Source organism: Bufo bufo, chromosome 6 (genome assembly GCF_905171765.1).
Source record: "Bufo bufo chromosome 6, aBufBuf1.1, whole genome shotgun sequence".
Classification (NCBI taxonomy): Eukaryota; Metazoa; Chordata; class Amphibia; order Anura; family Bufonidae; genus Bufo; species Bufo bufo.
The window spans coordinates 388774817-388796337 of record NC_053394.1 but is presented as its reverse complement, the minus strand read 5'-3'; the positions used below and the strand labels follow the sequence as shown (position 1 = coordinate 388796337).

At 45.2% G+C, this 21521-nt stretch overlaps 1 pseudogene; it reads left to right on the top strand.

The window, feature by feature from the left end:
- Positions 1-3461: 3461 nt before the first annotated feature.
- The window catches only part of LOC121003527, a 1246211-nt pseudogene continuing 1228151 nt past the window's right edge, over positions 3462-21521 (top strand).

Sequence of the window (21521 nt, the reverse complement as noted above, 5' to 3'; positions counted from 1 at the left end):
GCATCTCTCAGAAAACCTTCAAACAATTTACCCACGACAGATGTCAAAGCTCACCTTACCTGAAGTTCTCAGGAACTCCAACTGAGAGCATGGTAGGTTAATTTAACCCCTCCTGCAAAATACCTTGCTAATTAAAATCACCTGGCCGAATGGAAGGAGTGCTGATCCACGGACAGAATCTCTATACATATATAAAAGAAAATAAATTAATCGCACATCCAGCTGCTATGCATTGATCTCATCCCTGCTACTTTTGCAGAAAACAGCGCTAGGTAGCACATGTGTACCGCCTCCTGTGCTACATGAGGCATTAGTGTACATTTTGATCAAAAGGCATAAGCCCACTCACCACGCCAAGGTCGCCTCTATGAGTGGGTCCTACTCTAAAATTGGTGCGGTGCTGCACTGGGGCCACTGTGCCGTTTTTCTGGCGGGTTGGTGGGGCCCAGTGCTAGATATGGCATAGTCGGGCAGCAGGGGTGCTGTTTGACTGCTGGGTCTCGCCGCCTGCCGGATTGGCGCCACAGCGTAGTGGCCAATTTTAGAGTAGGACCCACTCATAGAGGCAACCTTGGCGTGGTGAGCGGGCTTATGCCTTTTGATAAAAATGTACACTAATGCCTCATGTAGCATGTAGCATAGGAGGCGGTACACATGTGCTACCTAGCGCTGTTTTCTGCAAAAGTAGCAGGGATGAGATCAATGCATAGCAACTGGATGTGCGATTCATTTCATGCAGGAGGCAGGATCGCTCAGTATACAGTGATCGTTTGCATCCACCTGTGTAAAAGGCCAATGCAAACGAGCACTGATCAAAGGCAGAATCGTTGGTCAGTATTCAGTACGGGCCATTTATGCACTTTTTAAAAGCCTTCTAAGGGGTGGTTCGGACCTCGTAATTAGAAACATACGAGACGCGGTTCAATCCCGCTGTACCGTCGGTAGTGCCAGCACTTCACTCTCATAATCGCAGCGCATATGATCTCTGAATCCCCCCCTAAAGGTGCTCCCCTGTGGATCGGCCACAGAGATCTCTGCAGCGTTTGCCACACAAGCTTCTCCACATGCTGCTCAAGAAACCTGCAGGACCGCTTTCGCCATGAGGCAATATGAGAATCTCGCTTTGAAGGGGCGACATCAGAGCAGTCTGTGGCCGAGGCTCCCCTTGCCAGTGGCGCAGTAGTTTTCTCTTTATAAAATGCACTGCATCTTATAAAGGGAATACTAGTGAGCGCTTCCATATGCAGGAGGAGGGGGAGAGAAGCTCTGTGGGCGCTGTACTTACCCCTCCTCCTGCTCTCTCTTTTCAGGTCCCACGCTACTGTGTCCTGGCTGCCTGCAGCATCAGGATGTACAGAGCGCACTCTGAACTGACGCTGCAGGAAGACAAGAACTGACGCCCTGAGAAGACAAGAGAACGGGGAGACCGCTGGACTGGGAGAGGAGCAGCGGAGCAGGAGAGGCAAGTTAATTTATTTATTTTTAAGTCTGATATGGGGGGGGGGGGGGGCAGGTCCGTATGGGGGTGGGAGTCTGGAGGGCTGATATGGTGGAATCTGGAGGTCCGATATGGTGGATCTGGAAGTCTAACGGTGGTCTGATATGCGGGATCTGAAGTCTGGTCTGGGGTGTCTAATGGGAGTCTGATATAGGGGTCTGGGGTGTCTAATGGGAGTCTGATATAGGGGTCTGGAAGTCTGGAGGTCTAATGGGGTCTGGTCTGAAATCTGATATTGGGGTCTGTAAGTCTAATGGGGGCCTGGAGGTCTAATGGTCTGATATGGTGGTCTGGAGGTTTTGTCTGATACATGGGGGGGGGGGGGTTCTAACATACAGGCCTAATGAAGGTCTCATCTGATGTCTGATATGGGGGGGGGGGTCTGATTTTAAAGGTAAGGGGTTATTTTTTGTACTGGCGCAGTCTGTGTGGTACCAGTATTTTCAGGGGAACTGTTTCTGCAGCATAGTATTGGGGGGGACAGCGGAAACCTTATTAGAGGTGGCAGGACGGGGTGTTGAGAAGGTGGGAGGATAATGGAAAAGTAGGAAAATAAGATGTCTGTTTGTCAAACTCTGCAGAGAGAGAAGAGATGGCTGAAAGAAGTCACCATGGTGGTCTAGGGTCGGGCAAAAATAACGACATTAAGAAATCTATCGCGATAAATACTAATTTAGAAGAAAAAAACACTTGGGGCCACAAGGAGACGTTATACTGTATGGGGGCAGCCACAAGGAGAGGTTATACTGTATGGGGGCAGCCACAAGGAGACGTTATACCGTATGGGGGCAGCCACAAGGAGAGGTTATACTGTATGGGGGCAGCCACAAGGAGAGGTTATACTGTATGGGGGCAGCCACAAGGAGACATTATACTGTATGGGGTCAGCCACAAGTAGACGTTATACTGTATGGGGGCAGCCACAAGGAGACATTATACTGTATGGGGGCAGCCACAAGGAGACGTTATACTGTATGGGGGCAGCCACAAGGAGACGTTATACCGTATGGGGCAGCCACAAGGAGACGTTATACTGTATGGGGGCAGCCACATGGAGACGTTATACCGTATGGGGGCAGCCACAAGACCCCCCCCCTCCTCTTCCCTTTCATATAGCATACATAGTCAGAGACAGACATACCACCTTTTTATTTAAGACAGTCTGGTCTCTCAGGCTCCTCTTATTTCTCTGTGGGGGTCGGAGTGAGACTTTACCTGCCTCATTGCTCCTCCTCGCCAAGATGTGGAAAGAGAACATCTACATCAGAGGAGACATCACTGGATGTAAGAGGTATGTGGTGCTGTATTTAATGTTTTCCTAGTATGTCTTTAAAGCGGTATCCGCTTTTTTTTTTTCTACAAGCGCTGCCTTCTCTACTCTGTTTACCTGCTCACCACTGCAAATGCTGCGGTGATCAGGTGAACATATGAGCGATAATTTTTACCTCAGGCAGCAGAAAGTCTAGGTGCTCCCCCCCTCACCAGCAGTCAAGAGCATCCCGTGTAAATACCTGTGGTAAAGACAGGCATTGGTTTTGCTCTCCTCTCACTTCAGATGCCATGGATATCTTCTATATAAGATCGTTCTCCTGATTGACCCGACAAGAATGGACAGGGACAAGATGGCGGAGAGTATAATAAATCTCACCCTAGAGATCCTCTTCCGGCTTACTGGAGAGGTGAGAGATTCTGATGATGTCACATTACATCATCTTATCTATGTTACTAACAGAAGGACATGACTGGAGAGGTGAGGAACTCTGGAGATGTATGGAGTGATAGTTATTACTGTGTCTCTCCATAACCAGGACTACACAGTAGTGAGGAAGACCTCTAGTGAGCGCTGTCAGGACCCTGTGTCTGAAGGATGGGGAAGAACCCTGATTCCAATAATAGAGCCTCCACCTCACCCCCTGATACATGAGGAAATCAATAGAGAGAAGATCCTAGAACTCACCAACAAGATGATTGAGCTGCTGACTGGAGAGGTGACACTGCTGGGAATGCTGGGACATTATACAGGAACGCTATGAAGGGATCTGGGTGATGACTGTATCATTGTGTTGTCAGGTTCCTATAAGGTGTCAGGATGTCACTGTCTATTTCTCCATGGAGGAGTGGGAGTATTTAGAAGGACACAAAGATCTGTACAAGGACGTCATGATGGAGGATAACCGACCCCTCACATCACAAGGTAATAGACATGACTAAATACACACGTCCTCTCATTATCTGTATGTAAGGGATAAAGTGATTGTGAGTCAAAACCAGGATTTGAGCCTCCACAGACATAAGGTATAGGGGAAAATCTGTACCTGTTCTGTGTTTAGAGTCTCACCTGGTTTTGGCTTAAAAACTCTGATGGAAATCTGAAGAGCAGCAATTAATCACCAATAGGTCAGATAATGTATAAATTGCTGTCACTGGGATACTCTATTAATTAAACATATGCCACACTGAAAAGAGTAGATACACGTCCCATAGGTTAAAAATTTATAATCTTTATTCAAAAAAAATCACAACTCTAACATAATACTAATATAAATGCAAATAATGACTGATGAGCATATAGTGAATATGTCCAATTTATAACACCACCTATTCTTTGTATGTATACCACTCTGAAGGTAATGAGTCTGTGGGGCAATGCTAGTATAAGGAACAGGGTGCCGTAAACTGAATATGCACCGAGCCAGAAGGGGGAACCACCCTCTAAATATCGCTCAGTGCAGAGTCAATGCACCACATTCCCTGAGCAGCATCAAGAATCATCCAGTTCAATACAAATATCTGAAGAAAGTAACCAGAGACATAAAGTGAAAGTCGTACCAAAAAGAGTCAGGATAGGTGGATGTTATCTCCTCGACGTACGTTTCGCCGTTCTGCGTCCTCAGGAGAAGACATCATTGAAGTCAATGTAAAATGTAGGCAGATTATGACATAAGAGGTAAATGGAAGTGAATTACAGCCGTGGTAAAAGGCAGCGCTTATAAGTCCTTTATACCTCAGAGAACAAAGGAATAATTAATATTTTAATTCCAGTTTTCCGCAGTGTGTCGCTGTACGTAGACTTCAGTGGTTTACACACAGATTCCATCATTATCATATGTAACCATAGATCTACACAAGTTACACCGACAACAACTGCTAATTGGATAAAATTTCCTTATCACGATCTCTTGTTGCATAAATAATTTGGTTAGATTTAATATACATTTATCTTGGCCAAGGCTTCCACTTCTAGTGCAAATATTATCTACTTTCTAAAGGTCACCATTCCATCATAACATCTTTAATCGATTACTTAAAGGCCTCTATTTTCTCAGCAAAAGTAGTTAGTTCTAAAAGTACTCAGTATTCACTTCAAAATGGCGATTAACCCTTTAGCTAAGCTCCTTTTTGAGGTATTACTATTCTGAAATAATCCTAAATTAGACGTATTTCAGGCACAGATGTCGGTGCAATGGGGGGGGGGGTGGCAAGTCTACAATTGTTGGTGGGCGGGGAAGGGAACGGGCTGGCAGGCCGTTCTCATTTACCATTTTCTACAAATGTTTCAGGTATAGAAAAAGGTCTAAATGTAAGATAACTTGGAAGATGTTTTACATATAGAACTGGAGCTGGAAGCCCTGAAGTTATGGAGATGCCTGCACCTCTTCATAACTTTGGCAGAACCACCGCCAGCTTTGGGCTTTGTTAAGACCTGCGCTTAAAACACAGGTCTTAATAAATGTGCCCCAAGATGTATACCTAACATGGCTGACCATCCAATCTAATTCTGCAACACCTACAGTTAAGGAAGAGAGAACAACACCCAAGGGATGTCCCAGTCCTCTTCTTCCACAGGATAATTCAGAAGAACATCACTATGTCCCACAGGATGATCAGGTAGATGGATATAAGGTCATCATCATGGATGATCACTGGCCCCTCATATCACCACGTAATAGACATGACTAAATACACACATCCTCTCATTATTTGTATGTAAGGAATGTATTCAGTCACTGGATGTGTTTGCTACAGTAAAGAAGAAGAGAAGAACACCGGAGATATGTCCCAGTCCTCTTCTTCCACAGGATGGTTCAGAAGAACATCACAATGTCCCACAGGATGATCAGGTAGATAGAGATAAGGTCTCATGAAATGTCCCCTAGGATCTGTAGAAGGCTGTGAAGATCTTGTGTTCAGTCTTGTTTTATCCACCAGTATTATATGTCTTATCCTTGTATAATGAGAAAGATGGAGATGGCAGGATTACGGCTGACCTCAGACGTTACATGTTGTCTGGATCTTCTCACTATTTTCTGCCTGTATAGACTTTTAAGATGGCCTTCTCTGTCAACTGCTGCAGATCTTTTGTGGCTGCACAAGAGTGGCACAACAGTTTTCTGAGAGGTCCTCAGCCGGGACCATGCAATACTACAAATGGTCAACCAAATTTGTGCCCGGATTCTCAGCTTGAACATGAACATCAGGAGATAAATGCATCATTATCCTCAAAGGTTTTGTAGTCTAGGGTGCAGTCTCCTGGTGTCTCCTTACTGTCAGAATGGCAGTACCAAGATCATACTACGGATTCTATTCTAGCACATGTAGATGCAGGTCATCCTTCTTACTTGCATATATTATTATATATAATATAATATTCAGGGGCGTAGCTAAAGGCTCATGTGCCCTGGTGCAAGAGTTTAGCTTGGGCCCCCTTCCCTCAGTGCTTTGTGGCCAGGGACAGGGAAGCACATAGCCTTCGTGCTGCCTGAGGCGAAAATTAAAACTGCATCCCCTGCCCCAAGCCAAATTCTTGACCTTACTCCTTCCCTCCAGCCAGAGATGTAACTTGACCTTCATGAACTTTGTATAGTACCAGTGTCTTCTTATGTGTCACAAGGGTCTTTGGGCCCCCTCAGCCTCCTAGGCCTAGTAGTGACTGCACCCCTTACAGCAGGGGTGGGGAACCTATTTGCTGCCGAGGGCCATTTGGATATTTGTAACATCGTTCGGGGGCCATACAAAATACTCAGCTTAAAAATTTGACGGCTATATTTGGTCAAACATATGTGACTTAGGGGTAAGAAGTTACAGAAATTGTGCTTCAATTAAAAAAATCTAGAGCGCTATATTTTTGCAGCACAAAATGGCGCCTGCGCTATATATTACAAATAGTGCAGGCGCCATTTTAACCACATATATAGCAGTCTAATTTTTAAGTTGAGAATGTTATATATTTAGTTCTTTATTTGGCATTATCTTGCTCAACCAGTTATTTTAGCATTTTATGACTCTCTGCTCTTATTCCCACGTTTTGGGTGCCTTTTGTTCTCTGCTAATCAGCATATGTAGGAGATGCAGGATTCTACAAGGCCTTTATCTGTGAGAATCAAAGACAAAAGGAGCTAGATACATACTAATAAATTCAGTTACCTACCCGTCTCTGATTCACACAAATAAATCCCTCATAATCTATAAAATATAATGTAATATAATGCATATATTATTTCCAAAACCTGTATTTCTTACACCCCTATAACACTGTCCTCCACAGATCCCCCTATAACACTGTCCTCCACAGATCCCCCTATAACATGTCCTCCACAGATCCCCCTATAACACTGTCCTCCACAGATCCCCCTTGTAACGGATCTCCTGACACCCCGACTGCGTGCCTCCGTTGATGGATGCTCCAAGTGCCTCCCGAGGTCTCCAAGCACTCCGCTCTACACCAAAACCACCACAGGAACCAGGAACAGGAACAGCTCTTACAAGAGCTAGGAGTTATAGCCAGGGGAGTATAGCAAATCTTCAGCGTATAGCAATCCCCACACACGAGACGAGGCTCTATGTTGAATGTAAAACAGGAACTCCTTTACCGAGGGCTACCCGCCCGTATTTATGCAGGTCTCCATCTGGTGGACACTCCCCTAGGGGACCAGATGGAAGACTGTGACACAGGACAGATATGCAGCAATTCAGGATACACAGACACAATACATCCCCACAATTCATGGTTTCCTCCTCTCTGCCCTGGAGACAACCGAGGAGCAATTTAATTATCTCTCAGGACAAAGGGAAATTGCCAATACACATGTGGGGACAACAGGACAGAAATCACCATTTAAACATACAATGTCACAACCCTTACAGTAAACACAGACATTTAACATATCCCCAGATAGCTCAAGTCTGAGTGCATATTATTAGGTGAATGGCACTCAGACTACACGAATACAATAAAATCGACATGAAAGCCAAAGTCTTTAATTTCACAAACAGGCTCCATGGCATAGCTATCTGGGTACCCTCACAGAACATACAATACAATTCCAAAGACAGATGTTTCTGTCACACACCTCAAAACCCAACATATCCCCATAATGTATACATCCATGGATAGCTCTGATCTGGGTGAACAACATACATATCCAAAAATCACCCAGATCCGATCAGGGGTTCCCGAATTCCATGGAAGTCACATTTGGCCGACCGCAAGCATGGCTTTCCTGCCCAAAACAGTTCCACAGATTTAAGCTGTGCGGCCGGTCTGTCTTCTCCTTCAAAGTTAGTATGGGCCATAATCCTGAGGCAAGAGGCTGGCAAACAGGCCCCTCCAAAATCCAGTGGCGAGGTTATTTTCGCCACACATCTCCCCCTCCCAGGGAAGACTAACCAGATACCTGACCTCACGCCGGTCGGTACCTGAGTTAGTCTGGCAGCCCACCCACAACCAAATACTGTTGAATTTGGTAGCCTGTCTCTGTCCAGTGAGTCCACCAAGGTTATGTTGGTAGCTGGTACTCCCGGTCTCTGTGTTGCTCCCTGGCTTGGAGTGGAGGTTGCTTTGTGGGCAGGGATCAGCTGTACTCTGCCCTGGTGCCAGCGCTACCACGGAAGAAGTCTGGTTGGAGCCTGGTTGTTGGAGGGGGAGACCGACTGTATCCCCTTTGGATACCCAGCTCTGCTGCTGGAGGGGGAGACCGACTGTCTCCCCTTTGGCTAAACAGCCCTGTTGCTGGGGGACAGGACCGACTGTCCCTACCCCCTGTTTTGTAAGTGCAGAGACCACGGTCCCATCTGCACTGTTGTGGGGCTTACTGTCTCCCCCTGGTGCGTTAAGCTGCCATTGGGGAGAGGGGGTAATGAGCTCCTCTCCCATACATACTTCCAGCCGCTGGGGAGGGCGATTGACCCTCTCCGCTCCCAATACAGTGTCCTGCTGCTGGGGAAAGGAGACTGGGCTCTCTATTCCCTGCTGGACACTCTGCCGCTGGGGGACAGGACCGACTGTCTCGGCCCCCTGTAACTCAGCCTGCCGCTGGGGAATGGAGACTGGGCTCCCAATTCCCTGCAGGACCGGTGGAGAGACCTCGGTCTCATCTCCACCTGCACCCTGGGGTTCTTCCCAGAAAAACTCCACAATATCTTCCCAGCTGAAGAGGTCTGGCTCTGGGTCTGTCACTCTGCTTTCCTGCTGAGCCTTCTCACTGGAGTAGAAACAGCTGCTGGTAGCCCTGTTCCAGCTCCATCTCCCGGGTCACCAGGTGGACCAGGTCCTGCTTAATCTCATGAGTGTCGTCCCAGTCATACCTGCTCTCCCGCCACTCAAAGAGGTCCCTGAACCGGGCTTGTGTAGGGCTCCCAAACTCCAGTTCTAAAAAAGACTCCCATAACAAGCCAGGACCATCAAACTCCTCTTCCTCTGGCTTGTCATGCTCAGCTGTCCTGGGTAGGTACTGTGCCCCATACCACCAGAGCGCCTGGTAGGCATCTTCCAGCCACAGCTCCTGCCATGCTAGGTGTTCCAATTTCTTTACCCATTCCTCCCGGGGCTGCTCTCCCAGGAAGGGCATCCACAGGGCTACTCACTTCTGCAACCTATGGTCTTCTGTGGGGAGTCTCTTGTCCCACATATACTTCACAATACCCAGTGCCTGGTACCAGATGCCTTTGCGGACTGCATCTCGGTCATCCATGACACCCTCCTCGTACTCCACTGCTGTTTCCATTCTGGTGCTGTCAGGGTCGCTGTACTAGGACATGCGTTGCCCTCAAATTGTAAAATCCATGGAATGGTGTCTCCTGTAGCTGTCCTTCTGGCTGTGGGAACGATCCCGCCGCTTGCCACCAATGTAACGGATCTCCTGGCACGCCGACCGGGTACCTCCGTTGATAAATACTCCCAGTGCCTCCCGAGGATTCTAAGCACTCCGCTCGACACCGATACCACCACAGGAACCAGGAACAGGAACAGCTCTTACAAGATCTAGGAGTAATAGCCAGGTGAGTATACATGTATAGCAATCCCCACACACATGAGACAAGGCTCTATGTTGAGTGTAAAACAGGAACTCCTTTACTGAGGGCTACCCGCCCGTATTTATGCAGGTCCCCATCTGGTGGACACTCCCCTAGGGGACCAGATGGAAGACTGTGACACAGGACAGATATGCAGCAATTCAGGATACACAGACACAATACATCCCCACAATGCATCATGGTTTCCTCCTCTCTGCCCTGGAGACAACCGAGGAGCAATTCAATTATCTCTCAGGACAAAGGGAAATTGCCACTACACATGTGGGGACAACAGGACAGAAATCACCATTTAAACATACAATGTCACAACCCTTACAGTAAACACAGACATTTAACATATCCCCAGATAGCTCGAATCTGAGTGCATATTATTAGGTGAATGGCACTCAGACTACACGAATACAATAAAATCGACATGGAGCCAAAGTCTTTAATTTCACGAACAGGCTCCATGGCATAGCTATCTGGGTACCCTCACAGAACATACAATACAATTCCAAAGACAGATGTTTCTGTCACACACCTCAAAACCCCACATATCCCCATAATGTATACATCCATGTATAGCTCTGATCTGGGTGAACAACATATCCAAAAATCACCCAGATCCGAGCAGGGGTTCCCGAATTCCATGGAAGTCACATTTGGCTCGACCGCAAGCATGGCTTTACTGCCCAAAACACACAGATTTAAGCTGTGCGGCCGGTCTGTCTTCTCGTTCAAAGTTAGTATGGGCCATAATCCTGAGGCAAGAGGCTGGCAAACAGGCCCCTCCAAAACCCAGTGGCGAGGTTATTTTCCCCACACCCCTATAACACTGTCCTCCACAGATCCCCCCTAGAACACTGTCCTCCACAGATCCCCCCCAGAACACTGTCCTCCACAGATCCCCCCCTAGAACACTGTTCTCCACAGATCCCCCCTATAACACTGTCCTCCACAGATCCCCCCTATAACACTGTCCTCCACAGATCCCCCCTATAACACTGTCCTCCACAGATCCCCCCTCTAACACGGTCCTCCACAGATCCCCCTATAACACTGTCCTCCACAGATCCCCCCTATAACACTGTCCTCCACAGATCCCCCCTATAACACTGTCCTCCACAGATCCCCCCTATAACACTGTCCTCCACAGATCCCCCCCCTATAACACTGTCCTCCACAGATCCCTCTATAAGTCTCATCCACAGACCCCCCTATAACACTGCCCTCCACAGATCCCCCATTAGTTCAAAACCCACCAAAAGCACACCATTTAGTTCAAAATATTTTCTTTTCTTAATATTCCTCCTAAAAGCTCACGTAAGAGGGAAGCCATTTTTATGTTCAGAATGGGGTAAAGGTTTTAAGCATAAAGCAGCTCTTGTTATACATCAGAGAAATCACTCAGGAAAGAAGCCATTTTCATGTTCAGAATGTGAGAAATGTTTTCACAATAAATCAGACCTTGTTATACATCAGAGAAATCACACAGGGGAGAAGCCATTTTCATGTTCAGAGTGTGTGAAATGTTCTAACCGTAAATCAAATCTTGATGCACATCAGAGAATTCACACAGGGGAGAAGCCATTTTCTGGTTCAGAATGTGGGACATTTTTTAAGCATAAATCAGCTCTTGTTAGACATCAGAGAAATCACACAGGAGAGAAGCCATTTTCATGTTCAGAATGTGTGAAATGTTTTAACCGTAAATTAGGTCTTGTTAGGCCTCATGCACACGACCGTTGTGTGCATCCGTGGCCGTTGTGCCGTTTTTTTTCGCGGACCCATTGACTTTCAATGGGTCCGTGGAAAAATCGGAAAATGCACCGTTTTGCAGCCGAGACCGTGATCCGTGTATCCTGTCCGTCCCAAAAATATGACCTGTCCTATTTTTTTGACGGACAACGGTTCACGGACCCATTCAAGTCAATGGGTCCGTGAAAGAACACGGATGCACACAAGATTGGCATCCGTGTCGTGATCCGTGGCCGTAGGTTACTTTAATACAGACGGATCCAAAGATCCGTCTGCATAAAAGCTTTTTCAGATCTAAGTTTTCACTTCGTGAAAACTCAGATCCGACAGTATATTCTAACACAGAAGCGTTCCCATGGTGATGGGGACGCTTCTAGTTAGAATACACTACAAACTGTGTACAAGACTGCCCCCTGCTGCCTGGCAGCACCCGATCTCTTACAGGGGGCCGTGATCAGCACAATTAACCCCTTCAGGTGCGGCACCTGAAGGGGTTAATTGTACTATCATATCCCCCTGTAAGAGATCAGGGCTGCCAGGCAGCAGACCCTCCCCCCCTCCCCAGTTTGAATATCATTGGTGGCCAGTGCGGCCCCCCCCTCTATTGTAATAATAGGTTGGTGGCCAGTGCGGCCCCCCCTCCCTCTATTGTAATAATTCGTTGGTGGCACAGTGTGCGCCCCCCCCCTCCCTCCCTCTATTGTAATAATTTGTTGGTGGCACAGTGTGCGCCCCCCATCGGCCCCCCCTCCCTCTATAGCATTAACAACATTGGTGGCCAGTGTGCGGCCTCCCATCTCCCCCCCCCATCATTGGTGGCAGCGGAGTTCCGATCGGAGTCCCAGTTTAATCGCTGGGGCTCCGATCGGTAACCATGGCAACCAGGACGCTACTACAGTCCTGGTTGCCATGGTTACTTAGCAATAGTACAATAGTAGAAGATTCATACTTACCTGCTCCTGGCTGTTGCGATGTTCGTGTCCGGCCGGGAGCTCCACCTACTGGTAAGTGACAGGTCTGTGCGGCGCATTGCTAAATGAACTGTCACTTACCAGTAGGAGGAGCTCCCGGCCGGACACAGACATCGCAGCTCCCAGGTAAGTATGAATCTTTTACTATTGTACTATTGCTAGTAACCCGCTGCCACCAATGATCGGGGGGGGGGGGGGGGAGAGATGGGAGGCCGCACACTGGCCACCAATGTTGTTAATGCTATAGAGGGAGGGGGGGCCGATGGGGGGCGCACACTGTGCCACCAACGATTTATTACAATAGAGGGAGGAAGGGGGGGGGGGCGCACACTGTGCCACCAACGATTTATTACAATAGAGGGAGGAAGGGGGGGGCGCACACTGTGCCACCAACGATTTATTACAATAGAGGGAGGAAGGGGGGGGCGAGGGTGCGCACACTGTGCCACCAACGAATTATTACAATAGAGGGAGGAAGGGGGGGCCGCACTGGCCACCAATGATATTCAAACTGGGGAGGTGGGGGTCTGCCCCCTGCTGCCTGGCAGCCCTGATCTCTTACAGGGGGATATGATAATACAATTAACCCCTTCAGGTGCGGCACCTGAGGGGTTAATTGTGCTGATCACGGCCCCCTGTAAGAGATCGGATGCTGCTAGGCAGCAGGGGGCACTCATGTAAACAGTTTGTAGTATATTCTAACTAGAAGCGTCCCCATCACCATGGGAACGCCTCTGTGTTAGAATATACTGTCGGAAATGAGGTTTCACGATCTAACTCATATCCGACAGTATATTCTAACATAGAGGCGTTCCCATGGTGATGGGGACGCTTCAAGTTAAAATATACCATCGGATTGGAGAAAACTCCGATCCGATGGTATAAAAGGGACTCCAGACTTTACATTGAAAGTCAATGGGGACGGATCCGTTTGAAATGGCACCATATTGTGTCAACGTCAAACGGATCCGTCCCCATTGACTTGCATTGTAATTCAGGACGGATCCGTTTGGCTCCGCACGGCCAGGCGGACACCAAAACGACTTTTTTTTTCATGTCCGTGGATCCTCCAAAAATCAAGGAAGACCCACGGACGAAAAAACGGTCACGGATCACGGACCTACGTACCCCGTTTTTGCGGACCGTGTAAAAAAACGTCTGTGTGCATGAGGCCTAATGCATCAGAGAAATCACACAGGAGAGAAGCCATTTGCATGTTCAGAATGTGGGAAATGTTTTAACCGTAAATCAGATATTGTTGGACATCAGAGAATTCACACAGGGGAGAAGACATTTTCATGTTCAGGATGTGGGAAATGTTTTAATCAGAAATCGTCTCTTGTTGTACATCAGAGAAATCACACAGGAGAGAAGCCATATTCATGTTCAGAATGTGGGAAATGTTTTAAGATGAAATCAGAACTTGTTATACATCAGAGAAATCACACAGGAGAGAAGCCATTTTCATGTTTAAAATGTGGGAAATGTTTTAAGATGAAATCAGAACTTGTTAGACATTGGAAAATTCACACAGGGGAGAAGCCATTTTCATGTTCAGAATGTGATAAGTGTTATAACCATAAATCATCTCTTGTTAAACATTAAAAAACCCACATATAAGAGAAACCATCTTCATGCTTAGCCCGTTAGTGACATCCCTTATGTGTTTTTAAAAATTACAGAAACTTTTTTGATACCTAAATTGTTATGGAATGTGGGAGGGGGGTTGTCCTCCAGTGCAATACATGATTTTTGTGTAGCGACCTAGAACTTTCTACGTGCGTTTACACTATTTTGTGAGTTACTTTTACAAACCACGTTACATCTATGCAATGTCCTCTCACCCTAGCGAAATAATACATGAGGAGTTTCACCTGAAATCTCACCCTACCTCCATGCCTTTTTCCCCTCTGATTTCCCTTTCCTCCTCCCCTTCCCCCAGAACTGATTTTCCTCCCATTTGTTATTGGTTCGAATTTCTTGTCATGCAATTCTGTTTTGCTATTCTGTATTTCACTGATTCCTGAAACTGTATTTTTGCACTACATTGTAATAAGGCTTTGTAACTACATTATGTAATTACTTTCTATATTGCCCTATTTGTGTTATAGCAAATTTTTCGTGAAAAATATAAACAAAAATAATTTTACAACATATATACTAACCTTTTATGTGGTACAGTGTCAAATGCTTTGGAGAAGTCCAGATATACGACATCCATTGATTCGCTGCTGTCAAGTCTAGAACTTTCCTCCTCATAGAAACTGATTAAATTAGTTTGACATGACCGATCCCTCATGAAGCCATGCTGATATGGCGTTATTTGCTTATTTTTATTGAGGTACTCCAAGATAGCGTCTCTTGGAAAACCTTCAAACAATTTACCCACGACAGATGTAAAACTTGCCGGCCTATAGTTTCTGGGCTCTGCTTTTGGACCTTTTTTGAATATTGGCACCACATTTGCTTTGTGCCAATCCTGTGGAACACCCCCTGTCAGGGTGTCCTTAAATATCAGAAATAACATTACTTAATTCTCTTAGGGGGTGTAAGACAAATTGCTGGGACCAGATGGCAATTTTTATTTATTTAGTTTAAATAATTTTTATTGGTGTGCCATATTTGTTCAGTTACATACATTAGGTTGGAAAATGGTACCCGACATGGCAGCAGTTTACAAGTTATTTATAGTGTAAGAAAAACAATAATAACAAAGTAACTGGAGGGATATATCATAACATCAAGTATGTAGTTATATTCTGTTATATCACAAGGTAGTTATCGAGAGTCAGATCATCTAAGTGGTAGATGAAAGGAGTAAGGGCTTAGTATAATGAAAAGACAATATTTGTAGTAATGTATACGCATTGAAAATACATCGCTATATATATCAGTACACATTAAGATACTTAGATCGTATAGGAGCACTTAAGAAGTCGGTGAGTAAAATGTGGATGAAGTCCATATTTCCCATCTAACTCTGTGTTTATTTAAGTAATCGAATGCCGAGGCAGACATCTTCTCATACCAACACTGTTCGTTAACCATTTTAATAATAGTGGAGATATGTATTTATAGGAGTTTGAGTTTTCCATGATGAGGCAATTTTGTGTCTTACTGCTATACACACATGAGAGATAATGGTAGCATGTAGAAAGGTGAATTTATCTATACCTAATGATAATACAGCTAGGGCAGGATCCAGAATGAGTGGGAATTGGCATAGATTGATTAGCATTTGGAAAACCTGAATCCAAACACTCTTTATGGGACTGCAGTCCCACCACATATAGATGAAGGTGCCTTCTTTCTTCCCACATCTCCAACACAAATTGGATGTATCTGGGAATATATGAGACAATTGGGAAGGGGTGAGGTACCATCTGTAAAATATTTCCCTGTGAGTTTCCAGATGTGACGTACATTTGGAGAGTTTTGATATGGATGAAAGGGCTGCCTTCTATTGGTCATCTTGAAATACCTGGTTTAAATCACAATGCCATTTACTTATGATAGAATCTGATTTGTCTATTTCCTCTAGCAATAGAGTCTTGTAGCAGAAAGAGATTCTGTGGGAATTAGAATTAGGATTATTCATCCATATATTCATTAGTGAGACTCTGGAGATGGCAGAGATTTTGGAGTTTGTGGATTTGACCAGGTGTTTCAGTTGTATATACATGAAATAGTCTAACTCTGGAAGGTGGTATTTTGGGGCTAGTATGGGGAATGGGAGAGGATCAAGGCCTCCTATGTCTCTCAGGCAAATTATACCTTTTATTATTCCAATTCGATACGGAAAAGTCAGGGATAAATATTTCAAAGACCTTTTATGGGTCTGTCTAGTATATCTATAGGGTTGAAGAGCTCATGGTTTTTTGTATCAAACCACACCTTAATTATAGCATGAAGTGTAGAAGATAGAAAAGGAGCTTTATGTAGTGGTATAAAGTTGAGAAGTGCATGTAACAGATGGAAAATGTCACAATTTTTCAGCAACCCAAGTTCAATTTGTACGCAACTCTTATAGGTATCTTTTATCCATATTAATTTCAGTTGAGACAATATCACTGATTTATTATATAAGGAAAGAGAGGGGTAGTTTACTCCTCTGGATAGGTGTGAAAACAAAATACTAGATTTGACCCTGACTCTCTTTCCATTCAATATAAATTTTGTGATAATGGTTTGGAGGCTTCTAATGAAGGAGCGTGGGATGTATATTGGTATATTTCTGAAGGTGTAGAGGATTTTTGGTAGGATCATCATCTTGGAAATCGCTATTCTACCTAGCCAGGAGATGCCGAATGTCTTGTAGAAGGATAATACTAAGTCCAGTATGGACGTCCCTCTAGTCGGGTCCAGAACAAGTTGGGAAAGTTAATTGTCTTTGGTTATTGCCAAGAACATGTTTCTTTATGAGATGTACAGGTTTCAGTTTTCCAGTCTATATCTGGGTAGTTGAAGTCCTCATTATGATTTGCCGCCTTATCTATTTTGTTTAGTAGTAGATTTTCTGTGGACTCTGGTATATTAGGTGGTTTATAGTAAACTCCTATTAGTATTTTATTATTGTTTTTTTTTTCTCCATGTTTTCCTACCCACAGTGACTCCACATGTTCATGTCCCTCACTTATATCTTCTCGGACTGTGGGCTGTAGACAGGACTTTACATACAGGCAGACCCCTTCCCTCTCCGGTTTTGACGATCCTTTCTAAACAGACTGTAACCCTGTATTTTAACCGCCCAGTCATAGTTATCATCCAGCCATGTCTCAGTTTTTTCTCACTATGTCATAGTCCTCCTCACACATCACTAATTCCAGTTCACCAGTTTTATTAGTCAGGCTTCTGGCATTAGTACATACAATTAAGAGGTTTATGTATATATTTTTTTACCCTAAACCTTTCCTTCTGAACTGTTCTACTCCCTCCTTCCATTCCTCCTCCAGTTATGTTACCTTGTCCCAGGTCTCTATCTGCACTATATTCCCCTCCTATAATGTAATTACCCCCCCCCCCCCGTCCCTAGTTTAAACACTCCTCCAACCTTCTAGCTATCTTCTCCCCCAAAACAGCTTCCCCTTCTCCATTGAGGTGCAGCCCCTCCCTACAATAGGGCCTGTAGCCGACATAGAAGTTGGCCCAGTTCTCCAGGAACCCAAACCCCTCCTTCCTACACCAGTTCTTGAGCCACTTGTTAACCTCCCTAATCTCCTGCTGCCTTTCTTGTGTGGCTCGTGGTACAGGTAGTGTGGCGAAACCAACCTCGCCACGGTGTTTTGGAGAGGCCTGTTTATCCGCCTCTTGCCCCAGGATTATGGGCCATATACTAACTTTTAAACCCCTGAACCTATTCAAGTGAATTTTAGATAGGTTTGTCCCCAAGTTATACTGTTTAAATTGATGTTAGTTATATGTATGGCCAATGTAAACTCACAAAGTTGTAACAATTTATAATAAGTGTAACTTGTCAGCTTGGGAGGAAATGCTGGGTGTGTTTCTATTGTGCCATTGTCCCATTGTGTGTTTAAAGGGTGATGTCTGTTCTATTGTCTGCACATGTGTATTGGTGACTTCTCTTTGTCTTGAGAGATAATGGGATTGCTCCTCAGGTTGTCTCCGGGACAGAGAGGAGGGAACCATGATGCATTGTGGGGATATGTTGTATTTGTCCTATGTCACAGTCTTCATTCTGGTCCTCTGGGGGTGTGAACGATTGGTTGCTGTAGTTACATTGTATGTGTTGTAAATTACTGATTGGTTGTATTTCAAACCCCTGTGGGCAGTACTATGTTTGTGGTTTATGAATAAAAGAGGCTGTACGTGAAGTACAGTCGGACCACTGCTTGACCCTCAACACGGAGCCTTGTCTCGTTATTGGGGGGATTCACTGTATGCTGTTAGAAGACCGATTGCCAGAAGTGTAAGCTGATCCCTGTTTGTCTGCTAGCAGCTATTCGTGAGGTTCCAGTTTGGAGTGCTATTTTGTATCCAGTTCGGGAGGTTGGTGTATCCTGCAGTAGCTGTGCCTGTCTCACAGAAAGGGGCTTATCGCCTGAACGAATTTTAACCCCTTGTCTGCTGAAACGGTCCGTTACAGGTAGTATTTTGGAAAATACTGCGTTTGAGGTCCTTGCCCTAAGCTTGTGACCTAAATCCCTAAGATTATTTTTAAGGACGCTCCACCTACCTCTAACTGAGCATGGGACAGCACAGGGGTAGTAATAGAGAGATACTTTATATAAAGCCTGGACTCCTAGTATAATCAGACAGCTGCTTAGCAGAGCTTGACAACATTGTATCGTGTGTTATTTGGTTGTCTCACTGTCGACAGGAAATAAAGATTGCCTACCTTCTAAATCAGATGACTTTGTTCCTTAATTGATAGATATATATTTTTTTAATTAATTATCTTTATTAATTGGTGTATCAAAACAAATTACAATACAAGAAGGATTAAATAAATAATCCCTAGCTTCAATGTATTTTTTTCCCCTTATCCCCATTCCCTACACCCACCCCCCTCCCCATACCTGTGATGCGTCCAAAAAAAAAAAAAAAAAAAGAGAAAAGAAACAATTATCACAGCTAATCAGGTCCTCCAGCCACCCCATATCTTAGTCCACTTCTCATCAGCTTCCCTCTGTTTATAGATGATTTTCTCATAGTTTTTTACCTTATTAACTAGGTCCATCCATACATTTATATCTGGAGTATATTGAGCAAACCAAGTCCGACTGACCAAAACTCTGGCCAACATCAGTATCCTACCTAGGAAGATCTTTTGATACTTATGGTTTTTTGTTTTGGAAAGATCATTAAGCAAAAACACTTGTGGTTCGAAAGGGATTCGAATTTTTAATTTGTCGATGATAAAGTTGTTAATGCTATTCCAGTATTTTATAAGTTCTGGGCAGGTCCATATCATATGAAGATAGTCCGCACCTGAGATGTCACATTTAGGGCAGTTAGACGTGTCTCTTAGCCCACATTTATTCATCCATAAAGGGGTGATATATAGTCTGTGGCAAATATTAAAATATACTAGAACATGGTTAAAGTTCTGGGATAGTGAACCTAGATTTCCAAAAATATTCTCCCACCCTTCTAGTTGTATATTCGGACAATCCATCTCCCACGCTCTTTGTCCTGGTGACTGTATATCACTAAATCGTGCCTTAAGTAATAACTTATATATATTTGAAATCTTCATTCTAGACAGTGTCCCCCCTACCCAGTCATTCAGGAAGGATGCACTATCTATATCCAACACCAAATTATCGTCCAAACTAGACAAAACATAGTGGTGCAATGTGTATAATTATACAGGTTCACATAATCAATCATTGATTGTCCTAATTAATCCAATAAAATATCAAAATGACATATATAGCATACTTTTCCCACACTACATCGTCCGTGTTACATATTATCAAATCAAGTGACAGAGAGTGCCATAATCGAACATTATTTACAAGCAACCAGTAATCATAAATTCATATATTCATAAGTAATTAGCATAATTATAATCAAATTCATCTGTACAGTTATCAACTTCAAATACCTTAGTGCAGGTGTATAATAAAAATTTCCAAGCGAGGAAGGTCCTAGAGAAAGCGGGGGATGTGGTCCAAATGGATGTCGGTGTATAGATTGATTTCCTTAGTGCGCATGTCACAGGACCTGTTGAAACTTCCCGATCACTTGATCGCATATCCGATCATGTAATCGGGACTCAGGTATCACCTGGCTTCATTGATGGTCTTGCGCGAGTGCACAGAATCAGAATCCGCTTTATTCGCCAAACACGACACAATCGATCGTGCCCGGAATTGGGTTAGGCACAGGTACAGGCATAGTACTAGTGGTTGACAAGAGGCGGTGGGACAGCAGGGGCAAGGGATTATGAGCGGGTGATGGGGCGTGGTGAGTTCAGCCGTTGGAAAGAAAGTGTTCAGCCTCCTCGATGTCCTTGCAGGGATGGGCTGATACCTGCGGCCGGACTTTAGACGTCTGAAGAGATGATGGCCCGGATGGGAGTGGTCATTGGATATTTTCAAAGCCCTGGAGCGCAGTCTGTCGGAGAAGATAGAGTCAAGGGGTGGTAGTGGCAGTCGGATAGTTCTCTCCGCCGAGCTGATGACCCTTTGTAGTTTGCGCTTGTCACTGGCTGATGAGCCGGCATACAAAACCAAGAGAGACGAGCACAGGACCGACTCGATGGTGCAGGAGTAGAAGGACTTCAGTAGGTCCTGTGCCATGCCAAACTTTTTCAGTTGTCGAAGGAAGAAGAGCCGCTGGTGAGCCTTCTTTATGATAGACGAGATGTTGGGACGCCAGGATAGGTCCTCAGAGATTGTCGTGCCTAGGAGGCGGGCGCTGGGTACCCTTGCGACTTCAGATCCGTCAATGTAGGTCGGGTAGCAGAGTGGTCTGTGTTGCGTTCCACCACAATTGAGGCATGGATCGCAAGCACCACCATAGAGATCCAGAAGCCAATCGCGTGCTGTACACATTATGCATGTGAGTCGCAAACTCCGGCATAACCACTGTGAGAGGGCACATATCTGGCCATAACCACTGTGAGGGGCACATATCTGGCCATAACCACTGTGAGGGGGCACATATCTGGCCATAACCACTGTGAGGGGGCACATATATGAGCATTACTACTGTGAGGGGGCACATATATGGCCATAACCACTGTGAGGGGCACATATCTGGCCATAACCACTGTGAGGGGCACATATCTGGCCATAACCACTGTGAGGGGGCACATATATGAGCATTACTACTGTGAGGGGGCACATATATGAGCATTACTACTGTGAGGGGGCACATATCTGGCCATAACCACTGTGAGGGGCACATATCTGGCCATAACCACTGTGAGGGGGCACATATCTGAGCATTACTACTGTGAGGTAGAACATCTCCAGAGCACACACAGAGCCCCGATACCATCAGATTACATCGCCGGCTCTGCTACATGGACA